The sequence below is a fragment of the Arvicanthis niloticus genome, chromosome 25 (assembly GCF_011762505.2).
Source record: "Arvicanthis niloticus isolate mArvNil1 chromosome 25, mArvNil1.pat.X, whole genome shotgun sequence".
NCBI classification, from domain to species: Eukaryota; Metazoa; Chordata; class Mammalia; order Rodentia; family Muridae; genus Arvicanthis; species Arvicanthis niloticus.
The window spans coordinates 13,734,109-13,761,743 of NC_133433.1; positions in this window are offsets into that span (position 1 = coordinate 13,734,109).

Sequence of the window (27,635 nt, forward strand, 5' to 3'; positions counted from 1 at the left end):
AGAGGAGGAATGGACTCCAGAAATAGCTAAAGCTTTTGAAGATGAGTTGAAGGTTCAGAGAAATGGTAAACAGTAAAAAGTCAGAGATAGGAACAGAAATGAGATAAAAACTCAAAATTTCGAGTTTAATTTTAATGCCAGTTCTGATATTTTAATTTCTTTGGATGTTCTCAGACTTAAAGTATATAACTGGATTGTCTCATAGGCAATAAGAGAAGTATCTTAGCTCACAAAGATCCAGTCCAAGAACTTTTTCTAGGATAATTTTGTTTATTCAACAGGCTCATTCTCTTCCACTGAGGAAAACCAGCAAGTGAGCTAAAATTTTCTGGTGGAGACTGTCAACTACATTATTGACTTATAGGATGGGACAGATAAATGAAAAGATTTTCTTGCCCTTTCACTGGTGCAGGTTGCTCTTAACTTGGCACTTGATTTTTTATCACATTATTCTTTCTTCCTTTGCTTTTTTTTGGCATAAGGAGAGCAAAAGCCATGATATTTCTCCCCTCTCTTCAGGTAGTTCAATAAGAAATGCTGTGAGAATAGTAGGTATAAATACATCTAGAACTGAGCAATAACTTTTATTCAGTATCAGGCAGAAGTTATAACTCAAGTAAAAAGCACAGTAAGATTCAGTGGCTCAACCAAGCTGTAAGCTAGAGATACCCACTCACTAATTTTTCTTCCAGTGGATGAAATCTGTTCCAAAGAAGATGCTAGTTAGAAAACCGTAACATGCATCATGAAAAGCTTTGTCAGGAATACAATAAAAACCACCCAGTGTACATTAAACACTCAAACATATTAGTGTAGGTGACTAGACGCTTAGGATGCCAGTGGTGAGACTCGAGGAGCAAAGGACAACATGTTCATATAAGCCTCCAGAAGCTGATGTGACTCTCAGGAAACCATGCAGAGGCTTATGCAAAATATCCAGTTTCACTAGATAAAACCTGTTTGGGTTTGTCAATTTTGTCTCTCACAAAGAAGAAACAGTACAATTAGTGCTTCATTCTGCCTCTCACATTGTATGTGAGTGACATTTGCTGGCACTCTTTTACCTGGAAGCTACTGAAAAGAATTCTGAAGAACATTTAGGCTTCTAGGTCCTGAGGATGGAGGAAAGATGGTATAGTTTCTGAAGACAATGCACCATTTACAGTTTCCATTGCTCATAGTTCCTTATTTTTCATCAATTGTTGTCTCTGTTAATAAAAAAAACTTCTGCTAATAGCTTTGTTCACTATTAATTGGATGATTTCAACACGTAATTCATATGTGTATAATAAAGTTCTGACTCTATTAAGATGTGAGATTGAGGAATTATCCATTAGCATGTCCTAGAGGAGTATGATCTTTGGTCCTTATTAGTATCCCTCATGTGTATGTGAGGTGATTTTCTCCATGGTGATGAGAGTTGTTTACATATGATATATATCTAAAAAAATGTTTCTGATGACAAATATAGAACTGCTGATCCTTAGAGGAAAAGAAAAGTTTCTGTGGTGGGAATGGCATTTTCTGTCATTGATTGTTATCCTTTTTATTTTTTCAAATGCTAAGGACAGATTTACTCATTTCCACATTATAGACCTGTAAAAGAACACATTTTAAAGATAAAGTAACATTTTTCAACAGATTTAGGAAGAGTCATAAAAGGACAAAAGGGTATCCTTATGAATAACAGTTATAGGAAGAAAAATAAAAGAATAAGTTTCTTCTATTATTGTTCTTGTAGGTAAATTTGTGTATGGGGAAGTATGACATGCTAATATTTATTAATCTATCTTGATCACAGCAAATGCTCTTGAGTTTCTGATAATTGGGACTAATTGTGACGATCACAATACCTGAAAACACTGCAAGTTTGTAGAGTAATATAGCACTGGAGACCAGTAAGGGTTTTGATCTGTATCTTTAATGCCTTTTGACATAAGTACAGACTAATATTCACTAACTAATATTAATACTATTTCCATGTTTCAATGATTGCTTCTAATGAGATCATTCTATGCAATGGAACCACATGGATGATGGCTGTATAGATTTCATGAGGCTTGTGATTGGAATATGAATAAGGACAAGAATGAGAATGGAAAATAATTCAGTGTTAAGTTCCAGTGAGCAAGGACCCAGGTATGCTGATATAAGTCCTAAGTTTCAATGGTCTCTCTTACTGAGTCTGTGCTTTCTTTTACTTTTATTTGATAACAACAGAAAGATCTTCTTAGTCTATTTAAGTCTTAATTACTAATTTTTATTAAAATGATAATATATAGTTTTGAAGATTATTATATAAATTAAATGGAGCAATGAGATATGTATTCTTTAGTGTCTAGTGAGTGTTCGGCAAATGAACTCCATCATCATCATTTTTGAAACTAAAACACGTTTTAACTTTTTGAAAACTAAAAGGTCTTCTACCATTATGTTACACTCTATTGCTTTATACAGCACTTAAAATGGTGTAGTCCCAATGGAAATGGCCATAGAACAGTATTCCTAAAAGAATACGTGGACAGAATCAAAGCAATTTTTGGTATAAAAGTGTTGTGATGCAGTTGTGTTTTTCTATTCCTTGAAACTATATTAGAGAAGAGTGCCTGAGAAGGATGCCCTTGTAGATTATTCTGCATGTCATCAAAGAGAAAAGTGGCTCCTTATCAATGGATTAGAAAATGTGGCTCAGGATTTGTAACCATAGATTTAAAAAACTTAAAGTAGTCTATACATTGAAAACTAATTAATTAATTAGTTGCCGATATTTTTAATCTAATTGCATAAACCTCTGTGACTAAATATTAATGACTTATGAATATGTTTAAGAATTTTGCAAACAACTATTTCAAATCTACTTCTTGGAAGTATGCAGCTAGATGCCTGTGGTTTTCGACTGTGCAACATGGATTTCTTTGAATTCATCTTGCTAATGAAAGCGACGTTTAAAATTCTATAAAAGTGGAATTCTCATCCTAACTCTTAGAAAATACTTTATAAGGAAAATACAAAGCACAAAGTTTAAAATATACATGTAAATATTGACTTTTCTATGCTTCTTTCAACTATTTACACTTTTCATCATTCTCCTAATGGGAATGATAGTAAGCAATATCTTAGAGACCAAATACTTTTAAATGAAATATTTCTAAAATGTGAAAAGAATTAAGAATTCATTATTAGTAGTTAGACATAGCACAGACTTTTTCATGAGATCAAAGCTTTAGTAAACATTTTATTTTGAAAGTCAAAAATGCATGCTTTATTTTCTATAAACTGGGGAGAGCAATAGTTTACTAAATTTGTGACATTCTGTGGGAACTAAATTCAAGATAAATGACAGCACATAATAACATTCATCATAATAGAAGCAGAGAGAAATTTATGGAATAAAGATAACATTTTTGTATTTGAATTTCTTTACCTCCCCCATGCCTGCTTTATTTGCATCCAATAGCTCTGGCCAAGTCCACTTTTCTTTTATGTAATTTCTTCCATAGTTTTTCTTTTGAGGCACTGGCAGTAGTCAACCACCTAGCCTCTCAGTCTTTCTTTTCTCCACAGGCAAACATTTTTAACTTCTACGAATGTAAGCAGCCATTATTGTCATAACTACTAAAACTTGCAGAACTAAGATAAAGTAAGCATTGTCAACAATGAGTGTCAAGAAGAACTGTAACAGGTGGGAATTGTTACCATAGCAAATACAAGGCGAATATGTCATGGAAATATGCTGATGAAGGGTTTTAAATGAGTGATTTTCTATATAAGTGTATCTGCAAAGCATATACAATGAATGTTATCATGAGCAAAAACACTACTGTCAAGATACTCCCACTCAGTGTTTTGGGTGCCTCATGGTTAAATCAAGATGTAAAGTAAGGAAGCAGAATAAAATTCTAGGAATGACAGTGTAGCATGGTAACAAAAAGACAAGTCTTAGGATAGAAAAATAGAAAGTACATCATTTCTTTCCTAAAAATTATTTTTCTAGCAGATTTCCTCAAAATTTTCATATCTTTATAGAGTTCTGTATTATATACCACATAACAAATATGCAGGTTCATGAACATGCACATGGGTCAAGTAAACCATTTGCTGGTACCTCTGAAATCATGAGCCCAAAATATTTTCTTCTTTTTGATGTCAATTTAGGTATTGGCCAGAGAAACAAAAATCTAACCCTATTCTGTTTAGAAACACCATACTGAGAAGAACATCCCAAGAGAATTTCTGTAGGTAGAATTGAATTCTTTCTTTTAGCACAGTTTTAAAAGATTGATTGGCATACACATTTTTATTGTAGATAAGCTATCTTAGAAGATACTCATTTACTAGCTCATAGTATATATATGCTATATATACAGAAATTATTTTCCAAGTATATGGGGAGATGAAAGTATTGATTTATAAGATATTTATAATCATATTTTATTTAAATATTTTACACCAAGAAAAGGTGTGTAATTTTTATATATTTTATGTAAAATGTTTAGGTATATATTTTTAAATTGTGGTTCTTATCTCATATAAAGCTATCGTGATATGTTTGCATTAGGCTGATTAGAGGAAAAAATATTACTCAAGAGAGTGAAGTTTGCTACAACATAGTTTATTAAAGAAAAGTGTAGTTTTAAAAATCAGTATGAAGATTTTGTGTTCAAATATTTTGTTTAATAATGAATAAGAATTTAACCTCCAACTCTTTCTGAGAATATTTAATCTAGTACCAAATTTGTCTACACAAATTATTTCTTCCAATTATTTAGTTATTTGGGTTTAGGTAGGATAGTTTACCAGAAGTAGAATAAATTAAGTTTGTAAAAAAGTTAACACAAATTCTGCTCCTTTCTTTGATTACTATATAGAGTTTTATCAGCTAGTTTTCGATTTTGGCTTGTCCTAATTTATAGACTCAGTTTTTAAAGCATAGGTTTTACAAATTTCTGCCATTGACCTAAAGATTTTTCTAATATTCTCATTTGCCAGCTTTTAACACTGTAATGATATTAACTTGTAGTTATTGGAGTGATATTCCCAACTCTTAGTGACTGCTATTTTGTTTCAAATAATATTCTCCAGGGAAGCATTCAAGGAACCAAACAAGACTGTTGGGTTACTCTGACCCACTCTTTGTAGATGACTAAGAGTTAAAATATCTTATTATAATACCAAATACTTTGTCCTGAGACGTTCTTACCTACTAGCTTGTGAACCTACAATGTATGTAGAAATGTAATGCTAAAGTACGAACACTACGGAGTATGTCCACTTTGACATGTGATGACCACTGAATGTTTCCTCAGTAAAAGCCTCCCACTTTTTGTTTGGAGAGACACTGCTTCACTACTGCTGGATACAAGCAGTAAACGTTACTCTAATGCGTTCCTCTATGAACTGTATAGTCACCAAGACATAAACGCATTATATGCAGTTTCAATGTTAGTTAATGGGACTATTTGTTTATTTCTGATTCCTAGAAGTTTAGAACAATTAGACTTCTGATGGATTGGTTTCTTTTACTGGGAAAAACACTTAGATATGAGAAATTTTTGTAGTAATTAGATATTATTATGTATAGTCATATTAAGATTCTTTATAATAACATATATTCATATTCTAATCTATCAAAAGGATGAAAATAATCTTAGCTTTAAGTAAGTAATCTATAACAAGTATCCTATACTGTTCTGAGTGGCAATATTTAATTAAAATGTAGATGTGAATAGCTACTTCTGAAAACAAAGAGCAACAAATTAAACAACTCTGAAAAAAAATCATTGTTTAAAATTTACTTCTAGTTAAATAATTGTTAAACATCAATTTTAAACATTTTATTTGTGTATGCATTGGTATGAATGTATGTTTGTGTCTGTGTATGCATGGGTGTGCATGTGACAAAGCCAGCATGTGGTGATCAGAGGACAACATTCAGAAGTTGGTCCTCCTTCTACCTTGTGATGTCTGAAAATTGAACTCAAGAATAAGGCACTCTCTTCTGCATCATCTTGATGGCCCCTATAAACAGTTCCTTTCATATTTCATTTGTGTCTATATGTTCAGGGATTTGGGTAAAAATAGTGGTTTTACTTTTCTTGTTTTAACCATTTATATGTAGAAATGATACAAAGAAGAAAAATATTTGTTTATATGTACTACTGGTTAAAAAATAGAAATAATACTTAATTTGAATTATAGAGTTTATGCTTTACAATCGATTGTTCCTATTTGGAAACAATCAAATTGGTGTGTACCAACTTTTATTTTATCACTTACTTTATCTCTGGAAGTGTTTGTGTTTTCTTAATTTAAGGTACTTTCAGTCTGTTACCAAATAGTATGTTCATTTCCTACAACTTATGACATTTGCATAAGTTACATATTACAAATATTGTAAGCTAGCTTTCATGCATATCATAAAATCCTTATTTTGTAAATATTGTTGGCATGCTTATTAGTCATAAGTATAATTCTGCACATTAAACTGTATATGTTTTTCTTTGAGTATGCTTTTTGCTGTGTATAATTTTTACATTGGTGTTTCAAATAAAAATTACTTTGGTATATACTTTTTGCCTTGTATACTTATGTTCATCCTTATTTTAACCTTCTTGATTCATTTTATAAATTTTTGTGAAACAAACCAGTGTGTTGACTTAGAACTCAGTATAAAATATTTATCAGTATTATGTATTTTGTCATATTATTGAATTTTAAATTTTTGTTTTATTTTAAAATTTTCAGTGCAGTTTAAATTTGGGTTACTAGTCTCTTATTTGTTATAATTTATTATGTATTTATATGTTTGTATACTCCTTTGCAGTAACTATTCTCCCCTAGTGGTTGTATCTATATGGTGTATTTACTCTGTTTTCTAACTGATTTCTTCTGTTAGTAGTTAAATAATCATATCTCTCCACTTTCCCACCTCTGCTCTTCTGGACCAGCTCCAGCGTACATTACTGCTTTCTGAGTTTTGAGTATTTTCAAATTTTAAATTAAAGTATTTGGATTATCAACTTTAAATGAGTTCCCTTTCCATGTTCTCAGCTTAAAGATGAAAGTCAGGAACTTCACCAAGAACTTTGTGTTGAACATGTTTTTGCGGGTGCTTTTCCTCCCTCAGAAGTGACCATGTTTGGTGAGTTTGTAGGTTTAAGACTTGAGATTTCTCAATTTTCCTCAGCTAAAGCTTTATTTGTCTACAGTAGGTTTGTCTTGCATTGATACCAATTTTATATTGGAATCTCATTTCTCTTTCATAGCCATTATTTGCTTCCTAATCACTTTGGTTTTTAAATTTTACTGAGCTTCCTTTGTTCAGCCTTACTGTTCAGACTCTTTATTTGTGATGGTGACTACATTTGATCTTTTTTATTTCTTAATTTTGTATCACACATGGACCTCGGGTGCATAGTGGCATTGCCGTCCTCCTGCTTCAAGCTCTGTCATGCTGTGTTTCTTCTTTCTCTGTGATTTAACTACTTCTCTGAGTTGTCATGTTTTTTCCATCTTGAGTTTTTGGTGTCTGGGATTATTTATTTCACTTGGCAAATTAATGAGCACCCACTCAGATTTTTCACTTTTTCATTTATTAGCATTTTTGCCAGCAAGTTGTTCACTTTCCCTGCTCTTTGGTGAATTCATGTTCTTTTTTCTTTTTTTCCCTTTCTTATTTTCCTCTCTGTCTCTCTGTCTCTCTGTCTCTCTGTCTCTCTGTCTCTCTCTTTGTGTGTGTGTTTTAAAATTCCTAGAGCCTGTGGAGCTCAGAAAAGGCTATTGAATCCTCTGAAGCTAGTGTTATTGTTGGTTTTGAGCCACCAAGAGGGTACTGGGAATCAAACCTAGGTCTTCTGCAAGAGCAACAAGTGCTCTTAACTGTTGAGCCACCTAACAGGCTCATCATTCTTTATGGCATGTTAGTAAGGACTTTCTGTGGAGTCCTTTCATATTAGACTTCATTTTCGTTTGAGAAAGAAGTTTCATCTAGACTAAAAAGCTTCCATCAATTTATATCATAGGAACTCAAGTAGCCTTTTGGTTGTATATTTTCTCTCATTTATGGATATCAGCTTTGAGCTTCAGATATATGTGTTCCATTTGGAATGCAAATTGAGGTCAGGAAATTAGTAAAGGGACATAGAGGAGTGCTTCTAAGAGAAGATAGAACTCAATGGTACAAAGAGATAAAGAGGGAATAATAGGACAAGAGGAATTTAAGTGGGTTGAGGGATGCAAGGGCAGGGTAGAGAAGGGTAGATGGGTGGGATAAATAATGTTAAAAAATTTTTGAAAAAAATATAAGGAAAACTACTACAGTAGAAGCTTACAAACACACACACATACAACAGAGACAGAGAGAAAGATAGAGAGAGACTGAGAGAGAGAGAGAAAAAGAGAGAAAGAGAGAGAGACTGAGAGACAGAGATGAAAAGAAAAGGAAAAAAGGAGAGAGGGAGAGGTGAGACAGAGACAGAGAGACAGACAGGCAGGCAGACAAGGACACTGATGCACAGACATGAACACAGACACACACAGACATATACACACAGAGGGAGCATGCAGAGTTGAAATCAGGTTACCCTATAATGGAGTGGCAATTCCACTACTAGCTACCATAAAGTATAGAAAATAACCAGTGCCAGAAATAGCTTACCTTTTAGAGTTGTCTAATAAGTTTTCATAAACTTGCCAACGTTTCAGGCTATGCCTACTATTGGTTATCCCGCCCCGCAAACACAGCTGGCTGTAAGTCTCTATTTAGGCTATAAATGCTCCATACTAGAGTTAAAGCATACCAGAGCAACTCCTACAGCAGCATGTGTGTCTGAATGGAGCATTTTATACTCCGCTTCCTTCTAGACATCTAAGATTGGGAACTTCGGGGCTGTTCGTGATTCAGCCTCATCCTGTCTCACCAATTAACTGTTGCCTAAAAGCCCAGTGTACTTGTAAGATTCCTGAAAGTCTTGTCTGATCCTGTCTGGTCTTCAGTGACAAGCCATTCAGGAGAGGCTTTCATGGCTGTCTGTGTGCTCTGCTCTTATAGCTGCTGCTTATCTCCTACTTTGAACAAAAAGGCTCCGCTTTCAGGTTGGCTTCCTCTCAGGAAGCTCTCCATTCTCCTTGAGAAGGGAAGAGGCCTGTGCTGTTCTAAAAGAAGCAGTCCTGCTCACACTGTGGATTGTGCTCCCTGGAAGTTCTTGCTTTACCTTTGGTCAAGATGATGCCTCTAGCATTGTTTGTGATTATTAATTCATCAGCATGTAGACATGCTGTGTTTGAAAACAGTATGTTTCATTCACAGTTGGTGAAGTAGGATAAGGAAGGTGTCTGCTGACTTCTAGACAGAGGTGGAATTTAGAGAAATTATGAGGAGCACATGAGGAAAAACATATGCTTTGTGATCCAGTAGAAGGATCACTATGGGTGGCGCCATACCTGTTCAGTGTACAAGAAAGACAGGTGACTATGAACAACAAGAACTGTTCCTGCCTTGTTTATGCCTTGTTCTGACTTTGTTCCTCCTTGAGTGCCTTTTTTGTCTTCCTGCTGTGATGGAGTATGTTCAGAAAATGTACATTAAACACTCTCGCTGCCCCACCCCTAGTTGATTTTAGCCATCGATATTATAACATCAATAAAAAATCAGGATAACACATTATACTAATGATATGACTCTATTTTCTTGTCTATGTGATGATAAAATATGAACATTTCCCCTAGAATTAGGGTGAGGTGAAGTTAACTAATACACAGTCGTTAGTTAGCTAAAACCTTTCCATGCAGCCCACTGGATATTTGATAACTATGATTGTTACCCATATCACTACCCCACTCCCACCAGCTTTCCTTATTCTTATGTATGGTTGTTTAATTATTTATGAATTTAAACTGTAACAGGAAGGTAAGAAAGGCATGATAAGCTTTCATATAAAAGCTTTCATATCAAAACCTTTTCATATAATACTTTCTAAACTTGAAGTGGTGAACAATTATGAATATTTTTCATATGATTTCTAATATTTTCAGCTATGTGTGACAGTCAGTTGAATGCTGTTGGCTACAATATTCATCCAGTTCTACTTTGTGCTCATTATCTGCAGATCTGTGACAGCTAATGAATCCTTATTATTACCTATATGTTTTCTGAAAAGAATTTGATATATTTGGAAATTTAAGGTGACAAATAAGAGGAAAATAATCAATAAAGAAAATAAATTACACGAGAAAGTCTTGTTGAGGGAGCTCCAATGACTGCGTCAGAAGTTAAATCTGAAGTTGTCATACTTCATTTTGAAATCTAATCCTTTTCTTGTAACTTCATTTCCTTTAAAATAACAAACTCAAAGGAGTAGTCAAGATATAATTGAGAAGTAATTAAAATCAAGTCTTAATTTAAGGTTTGGAAGAAATGAAGATGAATACTAATTTGATGCAGAATATGTTGAACATTTGAAAGATGCTTAAGAAAGCCAAATGTTTTAAATTTTCTCTGAATTGATAACATGGGCATGGAATAAATCAGCAAAGGTGCATCCAGGTATTTAATATTAGAGGATGCTAGAAATAAGATGATCAAAGGAAAACAGAAACATGTAACTGTTCAAACCTCTTAAGGTTTTTATGCACCACTCTGTGGAGGGATCATCAGTGTCTATTGTTGGTTCCATAATCATGTTGCCTATATAAATCATGAATTGGCACACTGACATTGGAAAGGAATTTTATTGATCATCTACTGCAATCCTAACAGGAAATACTCCAAGAAGGTAGTGATTAGGTCTTTGCTTAAATTTCTTTTTTTTTCAGTTCTACGTGTTTATTTATACATATTATTATTATTATTACTATTATTATTAACTTTTTTAAATTTACATTTTATTTACATCTCAGATGCTATCCCCTTCCCCATTTCCCCAGAAAACCCCTATCTTATGCCCCCTTTTCCTTTTTGCTTTTATACAATTTTTTAAATGTTAATAAAAGGCTTTATAAGTTTGGCAATGCTCGATCAGAAGTGTAACCCAATACCTAACCTATATATATGAACTATCTTTGACTGGTGGAGACCCGTGAACATCTGCCTCCTTCTCCCCCCCCCCTTTTTCTCTCTCATCACCTAGCTTCACCCTTCCTGTTAAAATAAAACTTTTCTCTCAAAATGCAATTAGAGCATAATTATTCCTAATTGTACCAGTGAGGTACAAGATAGTCCTAATACCCAGTCCATCATTTTGTTGACTAACCAGAACCTCTGTCATCTCTCCTAACTAAAACACTTAGTTTTGAACCTGGATTTTTTCTTGGCTTTAGAATGAATGTCAGCTGAAAACCTTTCACTCAGATCTTTTCTCTCAAAGTAAATAGCCAGGATTGGCTATGAGACTATAGGTCTTCATCCCCATCAGAAATCCAGAAAGACTGAGTTATCTGAAATTATGGGAAGCACTAAACATAGCTTCTAAGACTTAGCCAATTTATAGAGAACGCTGAACACCTGGAAAGCCCCTATAGTACTGAATGTTGGAGCATCAAATCTTCAGCCTTCTGGCCCAGAATCATCTGACAGACCTTAGTAATGCAGAATTATTAAGGGCTGATTACTCTGTCTAGGCAGATATAATCAGTCGACTATTCTGCAAGTGTGTCCTTTTCTGGACAGTAATTTGTCTGTAGATGGAAAGAGGCAATTCTTGCCTAGTGGCTGTCACCGCACAACTGGAGTATCTCCAAGGATGCTCAATTTCTTCGTAGAATCCACGACAGGAAGCTGTCAGGACTTTCTTAAATTTCTGTCTGAAGAGCAGGCCAGTCTCATTTTGTGCATTTAAAAAATGATTATGGAAATTAAATGGATTAGGATTTGTATCCCCAAATTACTTAAATCATTGGGATTAATATTTCCTTCTCTGTCACATTAAATGTAGACTATTTTCCATTTTCATACGGGCCATTGCAAAGTAGTGGAAGTAAAATTTGAGTCTCTTTGTCCTGAGCTAATATTTTCTGTGTTTGTGAGAGATGTGACAGTTTATTAACATTCTGTAGCTTTATAAGAATCTGTGGTATCTTTGATTAAAATCTTGCTCATAACATCAGCAGTGTAGAAATACCACTAGTGTTTCTCACAATTGTATCCCAAGAGGCAAGCACAGTTTTTGACAAAAATTTAGGGGTTCATACGATATCTGCCTATAGCTGATGATCATCTGCCAATTATTAGCTCTGAGAGTCATTTGAAGTTGACTGAAGCAGAAGTTGGCTGTTCATTCTGCAGGCTTCACTTGGAGATAATTCCTATGATATACAATTTAGGTTCATGAGGAGACAACCTTACACTTGCCTTTTCCTAATTTGTAATAACCTCCACTTTTTCACTCCTCTGAGTGTTGAGGCCCACACTCTGCCTCAACACTTTGGTGCTAAGTGCTCTGGTCAAGAGAGAGAGAGAGTTGGGCAAGCGACTCAAAGAATGGAGACAAGACAGGGTGTGATCAAGTCTCTCTTATTGAAGGGAATTCTGAGGTATTTATATACACAAGCAGGAGCACACAGGTGAAAACACTTTACCACGTGCACCATACAGCTGAGGTCACTAAACAGCAAAACAAGCTATGTGGGATAAACAATATATTTATCAGAGTGTGCTTCAGCTGTTATAGGCTTTTGACAACCAAGTCTTTCATCAGGGTATATGGTTCCAGATGGCTGCAAAGTTGATCTAGCCGCTTTCTACTAAAGTCGCCTCCCAACATCTGAGATTCTGAGTATGCCTCAAGGCCCAGTTTACACTCCATAACTTTGAGAAATCTGTGAGTCTCCTGGGAAGGGGAAATAGAATAAACACCTAGGGCAGAGGTGGGATGGAGTGGGAACTAGAACAGGAAGAATCAGGTTGGGAGGAGGAGAGAGGGAGAGAGTACTGGGAGAGAAAATGGGAATCTGGGGCATCTTGCTTATGAGTGAGAAACCTAGTAAAAATGGAAACTCTCAGGAATCTATGTGGGTGACCTGGGCTAAGACTCCTAGTAGTGGGGATACTGATCCTGAACTGACCAACTCATGTAACGAGGCAAGACTCCCAGGAGAGGGGTTGGGACACCAACCCAGTACATGACCTTATCAACCACATAACCAAACCAACCTACAACTTGCCCTACCTACAGATGTGCTGAGGGAAAGGTGACTCAGAAGTTCTGGGAGTAGATAACTAATGACCAGTCCAGCCTGAGCCCCATGCCAGGAGAGGAAGCCCATTCCTGACACTGCCTGCAGAGCCAGAACACAGAAGCTAGATATCCCAGAGACCTAGGAGAGAAACAAACAGGAATGGCAAATAAACAAACAAACACTAAACCAAAAACAGAAACATAACAAATAAAACAAAGCAAAACCAAAACAACAACAAACCCTGCTCTCTCCCCACCAAAAAGTGAATGAAATGATGCCTGACATGCCTAATAATGTTCTGCTAATATTCATGTTCTGATATACTCAGTTTGGTGAATATTCCAATTGTCATCAGTGAAACTTCACCCAGCTACTGATGGAAACAGTTGTAGAGACCCACAGTCAAACATTAGACAAAGCTCAGTGAGTCTGGCTGAAGAGGGGAAGGAAGGATTTCAGGAGTAAAAGGAGTCATGGACGCCACAAGAAAGCTCACAGAATCAACTAACCAGGACTCACATGGGGCTTACAGATACTGAAATCATAACCAGGAGCCTGAAAAAGACTGACTTAAGCCTTCTGCATGTATGTTACCATTGTCCAGCTTGGTCTCTTGTAAGACTCCTAACAGGATGTACAGGGGCTGTATCTGACTCTTTTTCCAGCCTTTTGGACTTTTTCCCTTATACTGAGTTGCCCTGTTCAGCCTTAATATGTGGAGTGCTGCCTAGCCTTACTGCAACATGATGTTCTATATTTGGTTAATATCTATGGAAGACCTGTCCTTTTCTCAATAGAAACAGGGGAGGAGTGGATTGAGAGGGGGTGGCAGAAGGAAGGTAGATTGGGAGGGTATGGGAGAAAAGAAGCAAGGGGAATTCAATGCAAAACGAGTGTACAAAATACCCAAAACTTATGAGACATTATGAAAGCAATGCTAAGAGGAAAGCTCAGAGTACTAAGTGCCCTCATAAAGAAATTGAAGAGATCTCATACTAACTAATTAAAAGTACATCTGAAGACTCTAGGGAAAAAAAGAGAAGCAAACACACCCAGAAGGAGTAGATGGCAGAAGATAATCAAATGCAAGTCTGAATCAATCAACTAGAAACAAAGAGAACAACTCAAGGAATGAAAAAACCAAGAGAATGTTTCTTTGAGAAAATCAACAAGCTAACCAAATCCTTAGGTAAACTAACTATAAGAGAGAGAAACGGTACCCAAATTAACAAAATTAGAAATGAAAAGAGAGACACAATGACAGACACTGAGGAAATTCAAAGAATCGTCCTACTTCAAAAGCGTCTCCACAAAATTAAAAAATCTAAATAAAAAGGATAATTTTCTAGACATATATTAATCACAAAAGCTAAGTCAAATTCAGATAAACTATCTGAATAGTCCTATAACACATGAGGGAGTAGGAGCAGTCATTAAAAGTCTTCCAACTAAAAAATTCTCTGACCAGATGGTTTTAGTATAGAATTCTACCAGACTTTCAAGGAAGAGCTAATGCCAATACTCCTCAAACTTTTCACAGTATAGAAACATTGCCAAACTCAAACAGTCATCCCAATACCTAAACTATACAAAGACTCAACAAAGAAAGAGAATTTCAGACAATTTCCCCATATTATCATTGATGCAAAAATAGTCAATAAAATACTGGCAATCAGATCCAAGAATGCATCAAATACATCATCCACCATGGTCAAGTAGGCTTCAACCCAGGGATGCCACTGTTGGTTCAATATATGAAAATCCATCAATGTATTCCACCATATAAACAAATAAAAAAAAAAAAACCAGATCATTTCACCAGAAGCCTTAAAAGAGTCTGACAAAAATCCAACATTCATTTATAATGAAAGTCTTAGAGAGAGCAAGAACACAGGTGCATATCTAAACAAATAAATGCAATATACAGCAAGCCAGTAACCAACATCAAATTAAATGGTGAGACACTTAAAGCATTTCCACTAAAATCAAGGACAAGACAAGGCTGTCCACTCTGACATTATTACTTCAATATAGTCCTTGACATTCTAGCTAGAGGAGATTATGAGATGCAAATTGGAAAGGGAGAAGTAAAAGTATCCCTATTCACAGACGATAAGGTAGTATACATAAGTGACCCCCAAAATTCTACCAGAAAACTCCTACATTTGAAAAACACCTTCAACAAAGTGGCTGAATAGAAAATTAACTAAATAAAGATTCAGTAGCCCTTCTGTATACAAGAGATAATTAAGCTGAGAAAGATGTTAGGGAGACAGTACCCTTTACAATAGCCACAAATAATATAAAATACCTTGCTGTAACTCTAAACAAGCAAGTGAAGACCTGTATGAAAAGGGCTTCAAGTCTCTGAAGAAAGAAATTGAGGAAGATATCAGAAGATACAAAGATCCCCCCATTCATATGGATCAGTAAGAGTATGATAGTGAAAGTGGCCATCTTACCAAAAGCACTCTACAGATTCAATTTGATTCTGATGGGGATCAAATTTCCAACACAATTCTTTGCAGATATTAAAATTACAATTCTCAACTTCATATGGAAAAAGAAAAAACTCAGGATAGCTAAAATAATCGTAATCAATAAAATAACTTCTGGAGGTATCACTATCCTTGATTTCAAGCTGTACTACAGAGCAATAGTAATAAAAATGGCATGATATTGGTATACCTGTTTTAGTTAGGGTTTCTATTGTTGTGATGAAAATACTATATCTAAAAAGCAAGTTGGGCTTTTGAAACAGAGAGGTGAATGAATGGAATCGAATCAAACACCCAGAAATATACCCACACACCTATGGCCACTTGATTTTTGACAAAGGAGCCAAATTATACAATGAGAAAAAGGAGAACATCTTCAACAAATGGTGCTGGTTTAGCTGAATGTCTTGTAGAAGAATGCATATAGATCAATATTTATCACTTTATATAAAATTCAAGTCCAAATGGATCAAAGACCACAACATATAATCAGATACCCTAAGTCTAATGTAACAGAAAATGGGAATATCCTTGAACTGGTTGGTGCAGGGGACAACTTTTTGAACAGAATACCAATGGCTGAGGCACTAAGGTCAACAATTGATAAATAGAACCTCTTGTAACTGAAAAACTTCTGTAAGTCAAAGAACACTGTCATTAGGACAAAACAACAGCCTATATATTTGGAAATGATCTGCTGTAACCCTATATCTGACAGAAGGCTAATATCCAAAATATATAAGGAACTGAAAAATTTAGACACCAACAATCCAAATAACCTAATTAAAAAGAGAGGTACTGAGTTAAACAAAAAATTCTCATGAAAAAACCTTCAATAGCCAAGAAGCACTTCAAGAAATGTTTAAAGTCCTTGGTCATCAGGGAAAGGAGCCTCAGCTGGCCTTCATGAGCTAAAACATTTTCTTTGTTAGTGATCATTGGAGGCGAGCCCACCCTAATGTGTGTGGTGCCATCCTTGGGGTAGGGGTCCTGGTTTTATAAGTGAGTAAGTTGAACAGGCCATGTAAAGCAGACCGGTAAGCAGAAGCCCTCCATGGCCTCTACATCAGCTCCTGCTTCAGGTTCTGTACTGATTTCCTTCATTCATGGACTGTGAAATAGAAGCATAAGCTGAATAACCCCGCCTTCCCAACTTGCTTTTGAGATGTGTTATTTGCATCACAGCAATAAAAACCCTACCTAAAAGAGATATAAACATAAATATGTAAAATACAGTTTAACAGTATAGCCATCCAACAACAACAACCACCACCACAATAAAAAACACACCCATTAGGTTGCCTCCTAGGGCTCCATATCTCCTCAGTCATGGGATTTTGAACAGGTTTACAGCATTAGACATGAAACTCCTCCTGTGGAGCAGCAATTGTAAAAAAAAAAAAACACACTGAAATATATTTTAAGACCTTTAAAATTTTCCATTATTTTAAATTATGTATATGTGTATCTATGTGTAAGTATATGCACATAAGTACAGGAACCTACAGAGACCAGAGGGATTGATTTCTCCTGGAGCTGGAATTATAGATGGTTTTGAGCTACCTGATGAGTGTGGGCAACTGACCTCAGGTCTTCTGCAAGAGCAGTTTGCACTCTTATCTGCTGACTTATTTCTCCAGCATGATATTAAAATGTGTTAAATATTCACTTTATATTGGAACAATGTTCTTATATAACATTTAGAATAATTTTGATCATTTATATATAACTGTATAAAACAAACATTTCAAAGAATATATTTTTATAGATCTCTTTGAATCATTTTAAGTCTGTGAGGCTTTATAAATGTGACCCAAAGCACATTTTTATGTATTTATGAGAAACATATCTTACACTCCTAAACAGCTGTTGCAAATAACACAAATTATCTATCATCTATCTATCCATTCATAATCTATTATCTATGTAATCATTTTTTAGTCTTAGCTGATTACATCCTTGGTGTTTGGGGGAAACTTGTTTTTCTGAATTATTTAAATTTTGGGGGTTTTCACTGCTAAACTATAAATGAAGCTGTGGATGGTTCGGTGTCTCAGGGGGTAAGTGATGGCTCTGAAAGCAGGAGGACCTAAGTTTGAATCCTAACACCTATAAAATCTGCACCTGTTCCCAGAATGCCTGGAATGCCATTGCTGAGAGGTGGAGGCAGATCCAAGGAGCTTGTTGACTAGCTAGCCTACCTGAAACAGCAAGATTTCAGGGTCAATGAGAGACTTTTCCTCAAGAGAATAAGGCAGATATTGATAGAGAAGGATGGGAATGGTCTTTCTCTGGCCTCAGTAGGCATGCATATGTGTGGACACATATTTACAAATACAAACACACAAATAAATGAGGTTTGTAGTCATGCTTAGTCAATAGCTTTGATGCAAGGTTGGTGAGATGGCTTAGTGGGTTAATGTGCTTGTCACCAAGATTGATGAGCTGAATTCATTCCCCAGGACACACATGATGGAAAGAGAGAACTGATTTTCATAAATTGTCCTCTTATCTCCACAAGCACACTATGGCAGGTCCATGCACAGTCACATACACAAAAACCTTTCAAAAAGCATTGATGTACACATTTAAAATATTCTAGATATGAGATGCGAATAACTAAACCTAATTTCTTTCAAGAAAGACTTTATACAAGTATACATAACTCAAAATAACCAGGAAAGGGCAAGTAATAGCTCCTCAAAGGATGTTTTCCCTTTTTTTCCCCTTTTTTCATCTGAGGACAGGTTTTATTATATAAGTTTGATGGGTTTTTGAAGCACAGGACTAAGAACTTTTTCTTTGGATAGAGATCAAAAGGCACCACTGTTTCTGACATCATAAAACTTGAGGAGAGGATTTACAATGCCTCACTAGAAAGCTTTCCCCTGGAATGTACACTTATATGCTTTGTCATGCAGCAAATCTCCAAGTGTCTCTTAATGGTCATTGACACACCAGTTCTCTACATCTTGGGCATATCAATCATGTTTTTTCAGTTAAAACCTTGTTTTGGTAATGTATCTAAAACCAAATATATATCCTATGACAGCTTGTGGTGGCTTTTGTGTAATGGTTGTAATTTTTCTTGTGAGATATATTCTACGAAATCTTTAATATTTATGTTCTGTGTTAGCTCTTATTCTTGAAGTCTGATGCACATTTGTAGGCAAGATAACACCTTACTATTTCCTTAGAATGAATAGTGGGCACATTTCCCAGGTGCATGTCCACAACATTTGGTATTATAGTATATTTAAAATCTATTTCAATAGAAATACGGGATAAGATCTGTATAGTTTTATTTTCATAGTTTTAGTTCTTAGATATTATCATGGAATAAGCTGAATACACAAATAAATGAAAATTTATTGAACAAAGAATGAATGGATTTTTAAACTAGTGCAGGAAGGGTCTATTCTGGTTTTTCATATCACTATAAAAACATTTCATTTCTTCAAACAGAAGAAATCCAACAACTTTCTAACATCATCAGTTTTCTTGGTTCTGTTTTGCTCACATAATGCTCTTTCGAATTCTGGGTGTCATCAGAAGCTTTGGATGAACTGTAGTTCTTGTCCACTGTAATCAACATTGTATGACCACCAAAGAGTATCTGGGAGCTTAATTACTAAGAAACCAAGGAGTATCAGTCCAATTAATTACTAAGATTTGCTATTTTCTAGAGATCCATGCCTCCACAATTTTGTTTCATTGTTACTTTAAAATATTCCCACTGGAGATGAAGAGGAAACTCCAGGTTTAAGAATACTGGCTGTTCTTCTAGTGCTCACAAAGTTCAGTGCCCAGCACCTGTATGATAGTTCACATTTTGTAGTGCGTATAACTCCAGGTCCAGGGAGCCAATGCCATCTTCTGGCTGCTAGAGGAGTCATGTATGCATGTGGTGCACAAACATACATGTAGGTAAGCACTTATATGCACAATAAAGAAATCTTAAAAATATTTAAAATACCTGACTACCAAACTGATTTAGAGTACTTCCATTTAACTATCCCATATATATGTGTATATATATATATATATATATATATATATATATATATATATATCCTAGATAGATAGATAGATAGATAGATAGATAGATAGATAGATAGATAGAGACTAATTGAGGGAAAGGCAGCCTGAGCGAATTGCAAACTGAAGAAGGTAATTTTTTTTTTTTTTGCTTATTTATCTCACATAGCTTTGGGAAGAAAAGGGTAAACCAATGGCTGCCATACACGGCAATGGTTTTGTGCTAGAAAAGCAGAGTGGTACAAGTGACATCTACCCAGGGCACAAGGAGTAGTATGACCTGAAATAGTCTGATACCTAAAGCTGTTTAAAAAATATATCACTGTCCTGTGTTTTGAGTATATGTTGTTGCGAGTTTCTGTGTTAGCTGCCATCTGCTGCAAAAGGCTTCTCTGATGGTGGTTGCATCATATCCTGATCTAAATAGAATGTCTGTATCAAACTCCCTCTGTCAAGGCTCAGGTATCTATGCAGAACTAAGGCACAACGTTTATAAGAGCCAGATGTGGTAGAAGGCACCAAGGAAACTGTCTTAAAAACACAATAGGACAGATGCATGTATGAGATCACAGAGAGCATGTCAGAATGCACAGGACATGCCCAGATTCAAACCAGATAAAATCACAGCATGGAAAATGGGAAGCGGACACAAAGACCTACACCCAACAAAGAAACTATTTTCAGTGCATACATTTTTGGGATGGCAATACAAGTTTGCTTCAATGGAGTGATATTGAGCATATTAGTCACAAAAAAAAGACTCGTGTGTGTGTGTGTGTGTGTGTGTGTGTGTGTGTGTTTGTGTGTGGTGTTTGTTTTTGTTTGTGTTTTTTGTCATATTGTGTGTTTTGTTTTTATTTTAAAGTTTTGGCTCCCTTTTTAAAGAGAGGAAACATGAATTTGGGTGGGCAGAGATGATTATGAGGAGTTGGAGGAGGAGAGAGTATGATTAAAATATATTTTATGAAAAATTTTAATGAAAAAGGAGAAAAGGATATAGGAAGTCAGTTGGGGTGGCAAGGGTGTTTTTTTTTCTTTTTACCCACAATACCAGCATGACAGAGGCTCAGAAAACATTGAGAGATTCCAGAGTAATTGGACTATTGGGCACGTTCCAGGCTAGGCTAGAGCACATAGTAAGATCCAGACTTAAAAATCAAGTCAATCCCAAACATAAACAAAAGACAGAAGGTCTTCTATATGATCTGGTGGGGCAAGATTTTAGAGTAGTTACTGAAAAGAAATTCAGAATGATATGATCAGTTTCTCTTCCTGTAAATCATGGTATTTATACATTCATTACACTTTTTGCCTGTATCAAGCCTCATGATTTTGCTTCCCTTTATAGACTATATTTTTTTGAACATGGACTCCTCTCCGATACCATGTGGTTCATCCTGTACTGACCAGCTCCTAATATATTGTCTATACTATATTGTGTTTTTATAATAATGTGTTATGTAAACCAATCTCACATTCACCATTTTACATTAATCCATTTTGATGAGTTTTAAATAACTATTGACAAAATGGATTCATTGTACTCAAGAAGAGTTGAATAAAATTATTTTAGTGTTTATACGAAGATAAGCATCAAACTACAACTTCTAACAATTGGATAAAAAGAAGAAGTTAAATTGAGCAATATTTGAAATGCACTCGTTTCATATTCTCATATTCTGATCTTAGTTTTGTTTTTGTCTGTCAAATTTAAATTAATGTTTTAAGCATTTTGGCCAAGCACAATGGTGCATGCCATTAACTCCTGGACTCATCAAGCACAGGCAGGCGGGTGTCTGGGAAAGGGACACAGTAACATGAATGTAATATGCAGATTTATATTCTGCAATGTTCATAATAAGCAAGGAGAAGTGTGGTTGTTGTTGTTCTTCCTTCAATAACTGATATCACTCTGATGTTTTATGAGTTATGTTCACAAAAGTGATTTCATGTGCTCAATGGTGTAGCTATTAAGTGGGAGTTTGCATGTTTGCTACGCTACACAAGCTCCATTGAAGGCAATGGGTGAGCACTTTTCATTAAACAGGTACTAGTCCTTTGGAAAACTAAATCCTAAGGATACGATAAATTTGCGCTTTCTGTGTTTAAAAGCTCTGTAACCCTCTTTGACTTCTTTCCCCTCTGAAGTGAGCACGTGACTATGAACGGCTTCTAGATCCCATAGTGATTTCTGAATGCAGAATGTTCATTTAATTCAGATGCACTATGGTTTTGGATTTCATCCAGAGACAATGAAACCCTTTCTAGGGATGAAGAAAGCACAGATAACACACTTCTGAGATGTGCATTTTGCTAGGATGGGTAATTGGTGAAAAATCAGATTTGAAAAGGCCTCATTTATTGTCAAGAAGGATACCAAGAAATATATTTTAAAAGATTATAAACCATTTTTCTTATAAAATTGTACATTTGAACAGATTGTTGAAACAGATGGAGATAGGATGTTTACTACTATAATTTACATTAGCATGCTACAATGTAGATTTGCCTTGACAAACAACAACAACAACAACAACAAAACCCAAAGCACTTCAATGATTCAAAGTCAGTTTCTAATCTGTTCACTTTATATCTCTGAAACTTGACCTGAGTGAGTCAGTTGAAAGGAAAAGCACCAGGTACAGTGACTACTGTAGCAAGCTCTTTTGCAAGATTTCGTCTTCGTCACTTTTAATTCACAAAAATCGATGATCTCCTGTTGCCAAATGTGTTCTTTCATTCTGAAGTTGCTGTTTACTGAAATAGAACAGTGAATTATGTATTGCATCTGTTAGAGAACACAGGGTAACATCGGAGCATCTGTTTGGCATAGCTGTACATGTTTTCATCTGCACAGAAACTTCCTCTTTCTTTAATCCTGTGCCCTCGCTTTAATGGAGTTAATTAAAAGGTTTTTTTTTTTCCCTCCCACTCTCAGTTTAGCTCAGATTTCTCTACACATGACACTGATTATGCTCTCCAAGCTAACCCAATCCAAGCATTCCTCTTACTAACTGCAGATATTCCTGGATGTACAGCAGTTATATCCTAAGAAACCCACTACACGTTGAAAATATTATTAAGTTGAAGATGAATCTAATATTCCAATCAGCAACCCTGTTGGGTGTTCCTTCTTTTTCTCTGTGGTCATATGGTGGCTAGAGCTGCCTCTCATCCATGGTTATGAAGGAGGATCTTGAGGCACATAGCTCAGATCCACATTCAAAGTTTGTTTGCTGTTGATGTGTTTGGCTTTTTTGTACCACTATAAATTAAAAACATCATGAATTGAACCACTAAACTCATTTCTCATCTACATTTGAATTACTGAGATTATTTGAGAGAATATAAAGGTAACAGAATGCATTACATATATATGCATATATATGTACATATACATATATGTGTGTGTGTACACAGATATATATTTCATATTGGTTTACTTATTAATCTACCATTACCTAGATTTTGATTAAAACACTGTTTTTCCTACTTTGAGGTTAAGAATGTTCTAACATTACTCTGCTCAATTTAAATTCAAAGTATGCAGTATATTGAGACACAGAAAGATGTTATGGTTTTATAGTGTAATTATAATTGCCTTTTAACAGTCAGTTCATTATAATGTATATAATAAGGAGTTATTGGACTTTATTAAGTCAAAATAGGAAAATACTTTTTAAGTTTATTGATATAAAAACACTATATATCAAAATCATATATGTTAGTTTTCTCCTATTATATATAAACTTATTTAACTTTATATAATTGAATAGCAGCTAGGTTTTAGATTTGAATCTTGTTTATTTCTAAAATGAAGCAAGATCTGTGAATGTTGATGCAAGAAGTTACATGTGTGAGTCACATGTAATAAGACAAAAAATAAACTAGTGAGTTTCCCATGTGTTCTGAGTCTTACTAAGCTCTGTATAACTCCAGGATAAAGTGAACATGCTTATAGCAGTGTATATAATGGAGCTATCAGTAACCGTCAGCCATCAGCTATAGAAAAATGTTTTCATAAAACACATCCATTTCAAAAAATTGGATCAGAGATGAAGTGTGAATTGTATAATCTTAAGAAGATAAAACACATTTATGCCTTGAGCCACATAGTATTTCTATTTAAAAGTCATATTTTATACAAATAGAAGAGAAACACCCACAATATGAATTAATGCAGAAGAAATACTGTTTATGGAGCATGCTAAGAAGCTGTGCTAAGTACATCTTTTCAGTATGACCAAGACATTAGGAATTGGAATAAAATATTTATTTTAGGCACTAGAGCCTAGAATTGAGGGGAAATAATTTAAGGGTTTTTTTTTTTTTTATGTGAGGGGTGGGTAGGGGATTTGGGCCAGTGTAATAATGACTGAGAGAAGCCTGAAGACAGATGTCTCAAATCAAATTACCTTTAAAGGAAGAAAACCCGAGTAGAATGCATTATAGATGTGTTGTGGTTCAGTACCAGATGACAGAGAGTGAACCAGGGAGCTCTGGAGAAAGAAGACAACCAGTTTAAAGAATCACATGCTCCAATTTAGCACACACAAATAGTATCCATTCTAACCTTTTATTGTTTAAGGATTTTGTACAGGGATGAATATATGGCTCAGAAGTTAGAACACTGGTTGCTCTTCCAGAGGACTTAGGTTCAATTCTCTGTATTCACCTGGCAGCTTTCAACCATCTCTAATTGCAGTTCTAGGAGACTCACACCCTGTCTTGGCCTCTCTACACTCATGTGGTGCCCATACATACATGCAGGAAAAAATGATCTTGCAGAAAGAATAAAAATAAATACAAAAAATTAATTGTACACATGTATGCAATGTGTTTTGACCAAGTCCACCCATTTCCTCAGTTCCAATTTCTGCCTCATTAATTCCCCACCATCCACCCAAAGCTTATTAAGTTCTTTGTTTATTTTACTTTCTGAGTTCACTAAGTGTGGGCCATTAGCTGTATGAATGTAGGGCTAACTCCTGGAGTGTGACTGGCCTCTCAGCAGCCAGATTCTCCTTCTCCTTCTCCTTCTCCTTCTCCTTCTCCTTCTCCTTCTCCTTCTCCTTCTCCTTCTCCTTCTCCTTCTCCTTCTCCTTCTCCTTCTCCTTCTCCTTCTCCTTCTCCTTCTCCTTCTCCTTCTCCTTCTTCTTCTTTTCCTTCTCCTTCTTTTCCTTCTCCTTCTCCTTCTCCTTCTTTTCCTTCTCCTTCTTCTGCCTCTGCTTCATTATTATTATTATTATTATTATTATTATTATTATTATTATTATTTACTTATTGCTTTATATCCCACTCACTTCTTCCTTCCCAGTCACCACCTTCCACAAACCTTCTCCCACTTCTCTCCTCTTCTCCTAGGAAAGAGTGGAAGCTCCCCTGAGTATCCCCCAACCCTGGCACTTCAAGTCTCTGAAAGGCTAGGTGCTTCCTATCCCACTGAGGTCAGACAAGACTGCCCAACTAGAAGAAATTCTCCCACAAACAGGCAACAGCTTTGGGATAGCCTCTGTTCCAGTTGTTTGGGACCCACATGAACACCAAGCTACATATCTGCTATGTATGTGAGGGGAGGAGTAGGTCCAGCCTGTGAATGTTCTTTGCTTGGTGGTTCAGACTCTGAAAGCCTCAGGGTCCAGGTTAGTTGACTCTCTTTGTCTTCCCATGGAGTTCCCACTCCCTTTGGGGGCTGCAATTCTTACTCTTACTCTTTTGTTGGCATGCCCAAGCTATATCTACTGTTTGGCTATGGGTGTCTGTATCTGTCTGAGTCAGCTGCTGGGTGAAGGATAGATAAAGAAAACATGGTACATCTCTAAACAATAGAATACTATTCAGGTATCAAAATAAAGACATGAATTTTGCAAGTAAATGTATAGAACTTGAGAATATCGTCCTGGTAACCCAATCCTAAAAAGACATGCATGGTATGTACTCACTTATAAGTGAATATTGGCCATAAAATATAGAAACCGTGTTATATTCCACAGACCTAGTGAAGCTATACAAGAAAGAAGGGCCAAGGGAGGAAACTTGAATCTCACTTAGAAGGAGGAATACAATAGTCATAAGAGGCAGACGGAGGAAGGGAGCTGGCCGGGAGGGAGGTTGGGGAGGGGAATTGTGGGTTCAGCATCACGTGCAGGGAAGGACACATAGATGGCTAGATGGTCATAAAATGAATGGAAATCTGCAACTGACACGGGGCAGGAGGTGGGCAGGGGCATTTCCAGTACGGGACAGAGACCTGGGATAAGGGAGATGCCAAAGAATCAATGGGGGTGACTTTAGCTGTGACTCGGTACACTGGTAATATGGAACCTGAAGAGGTCATCTCCTGTAGCCAGGCAGGAACCCCAGTGAAGCTATAAAGACAGCAACCCACTCACAAAACTTTCAACCTATGATTTATCTTGTGTATAAGCAGACAGATTCTTGAAGAAAATCGACTTTCTGTTTCCCAACAGTATCAATTGCCAGCAGTTCTTCTTACAACAGTGGGACTTTGTGACTGTCTCTGCCCTCTGTGTTAGGATTTTTGTCTAGCTTGATCCTGTGGTTGCTTTCGGTTCATATTCACAACTTCCACGTTGGCTAGAGAGTACACAGTTGCTTGTTTATGTGTGTTTCTCTTTGTTTCTTTGTTTCTTTGTTCCTTCCTTCCTTCCTTCCTTCCTTCCTTCCTTCCTTCCTTCCTTTCTCTTCTTCTTCCTCTTCTTCCTCTTCTTATTCTTTTGCAATCATCTATTGCCTTTAGGTCTTACAGTATGTCCCTCCCTGTTTTCTAATGATTATTATAATCATTATTTTGTTATGAAAAAAAGACTTCCTTTAGGACATCTATGGCTAGTTTTAGGTAAATAAATAAATGTCTATTACTATATGTGATGCATTTCTATATAGATAGATATGGATAGATGCAGTCTGTATGGAACATGGGAAGAGTAGATGGAAATTGGAGTGGCTGTCACAAGGTTAGTACTGAGAGGAGATAATACCTGTGCTGGATTAGGTAAGTGAAACTGGAATAAATTATATAATCATTTCTCCTTCTCTCATTCCTACCTACACTTTTTTTCTCATTCTTTATCCCCTCCTATCTTCTTAAGACTTATTTATAAGACAAGTATTGGAAAAAATAATTGAAAAGGAGAAAGGATTTTCTTAAAAATTGTATATATGTATGTGTGTTTGGTGTGTGTGTGTGTGTGACTTCATGCCTGTGTGTGGAAATGCCAGTATGGGTATGGAGGTCAGAGAACAATCTCAGGTGTCAGTCATTACTTTTGACCCCTTTTGAGATAGGGTTTCTCTCTTCTCTTCTCTTCTCTTCTCTTCTCTTCTCTTCTCTTCTCTTCTCTTCTCTTCTCTTCTCTTCTCTTCTCTTCTCTTCTCTTCTCTTCTCTCCTCTCCTCTCCTCTCCTCTCCTCTCCTCTCCTCTCCTCTCCTCTCCTCTCCTCTCCTCTCCTCTCCTCCCCTCCCCTCCCCTCCCCTCCCCTCTCTTCTCTTCTCTTCTTTTTATTCTGTAGTTCAAGAAAATGGACTGAGAGCATCAGAGATTGTCTTGTCTCTGACTTCCATCTTAGTATAGGGACTACAGATCACTTGTGCTATACATCTGGTTTTATGTGGGTTCTGGGGGTTAAAACTCAAGTTTGTGCAGTATAAGCCCTTTTGTGCAGCTGACTTCCCATACTAGAAGGACTCATTTTGGATTAATAGTTCATTTACTGATTTACTGATAGTTCATTTTGGATTCACTCTTGGTTGGCTCTATTCTTTTGGACCCAAGCTGAGGCAGAACATCATGGTAGCCTGAAAGTAGCATGGCAGAGCCACTCACATAGAAGCCAGAAATCTGAAGAAATAAAAGGAAAGGACCAAGGACCAGATACAGCTCTGCAACACTACTTCCAGTCTGCC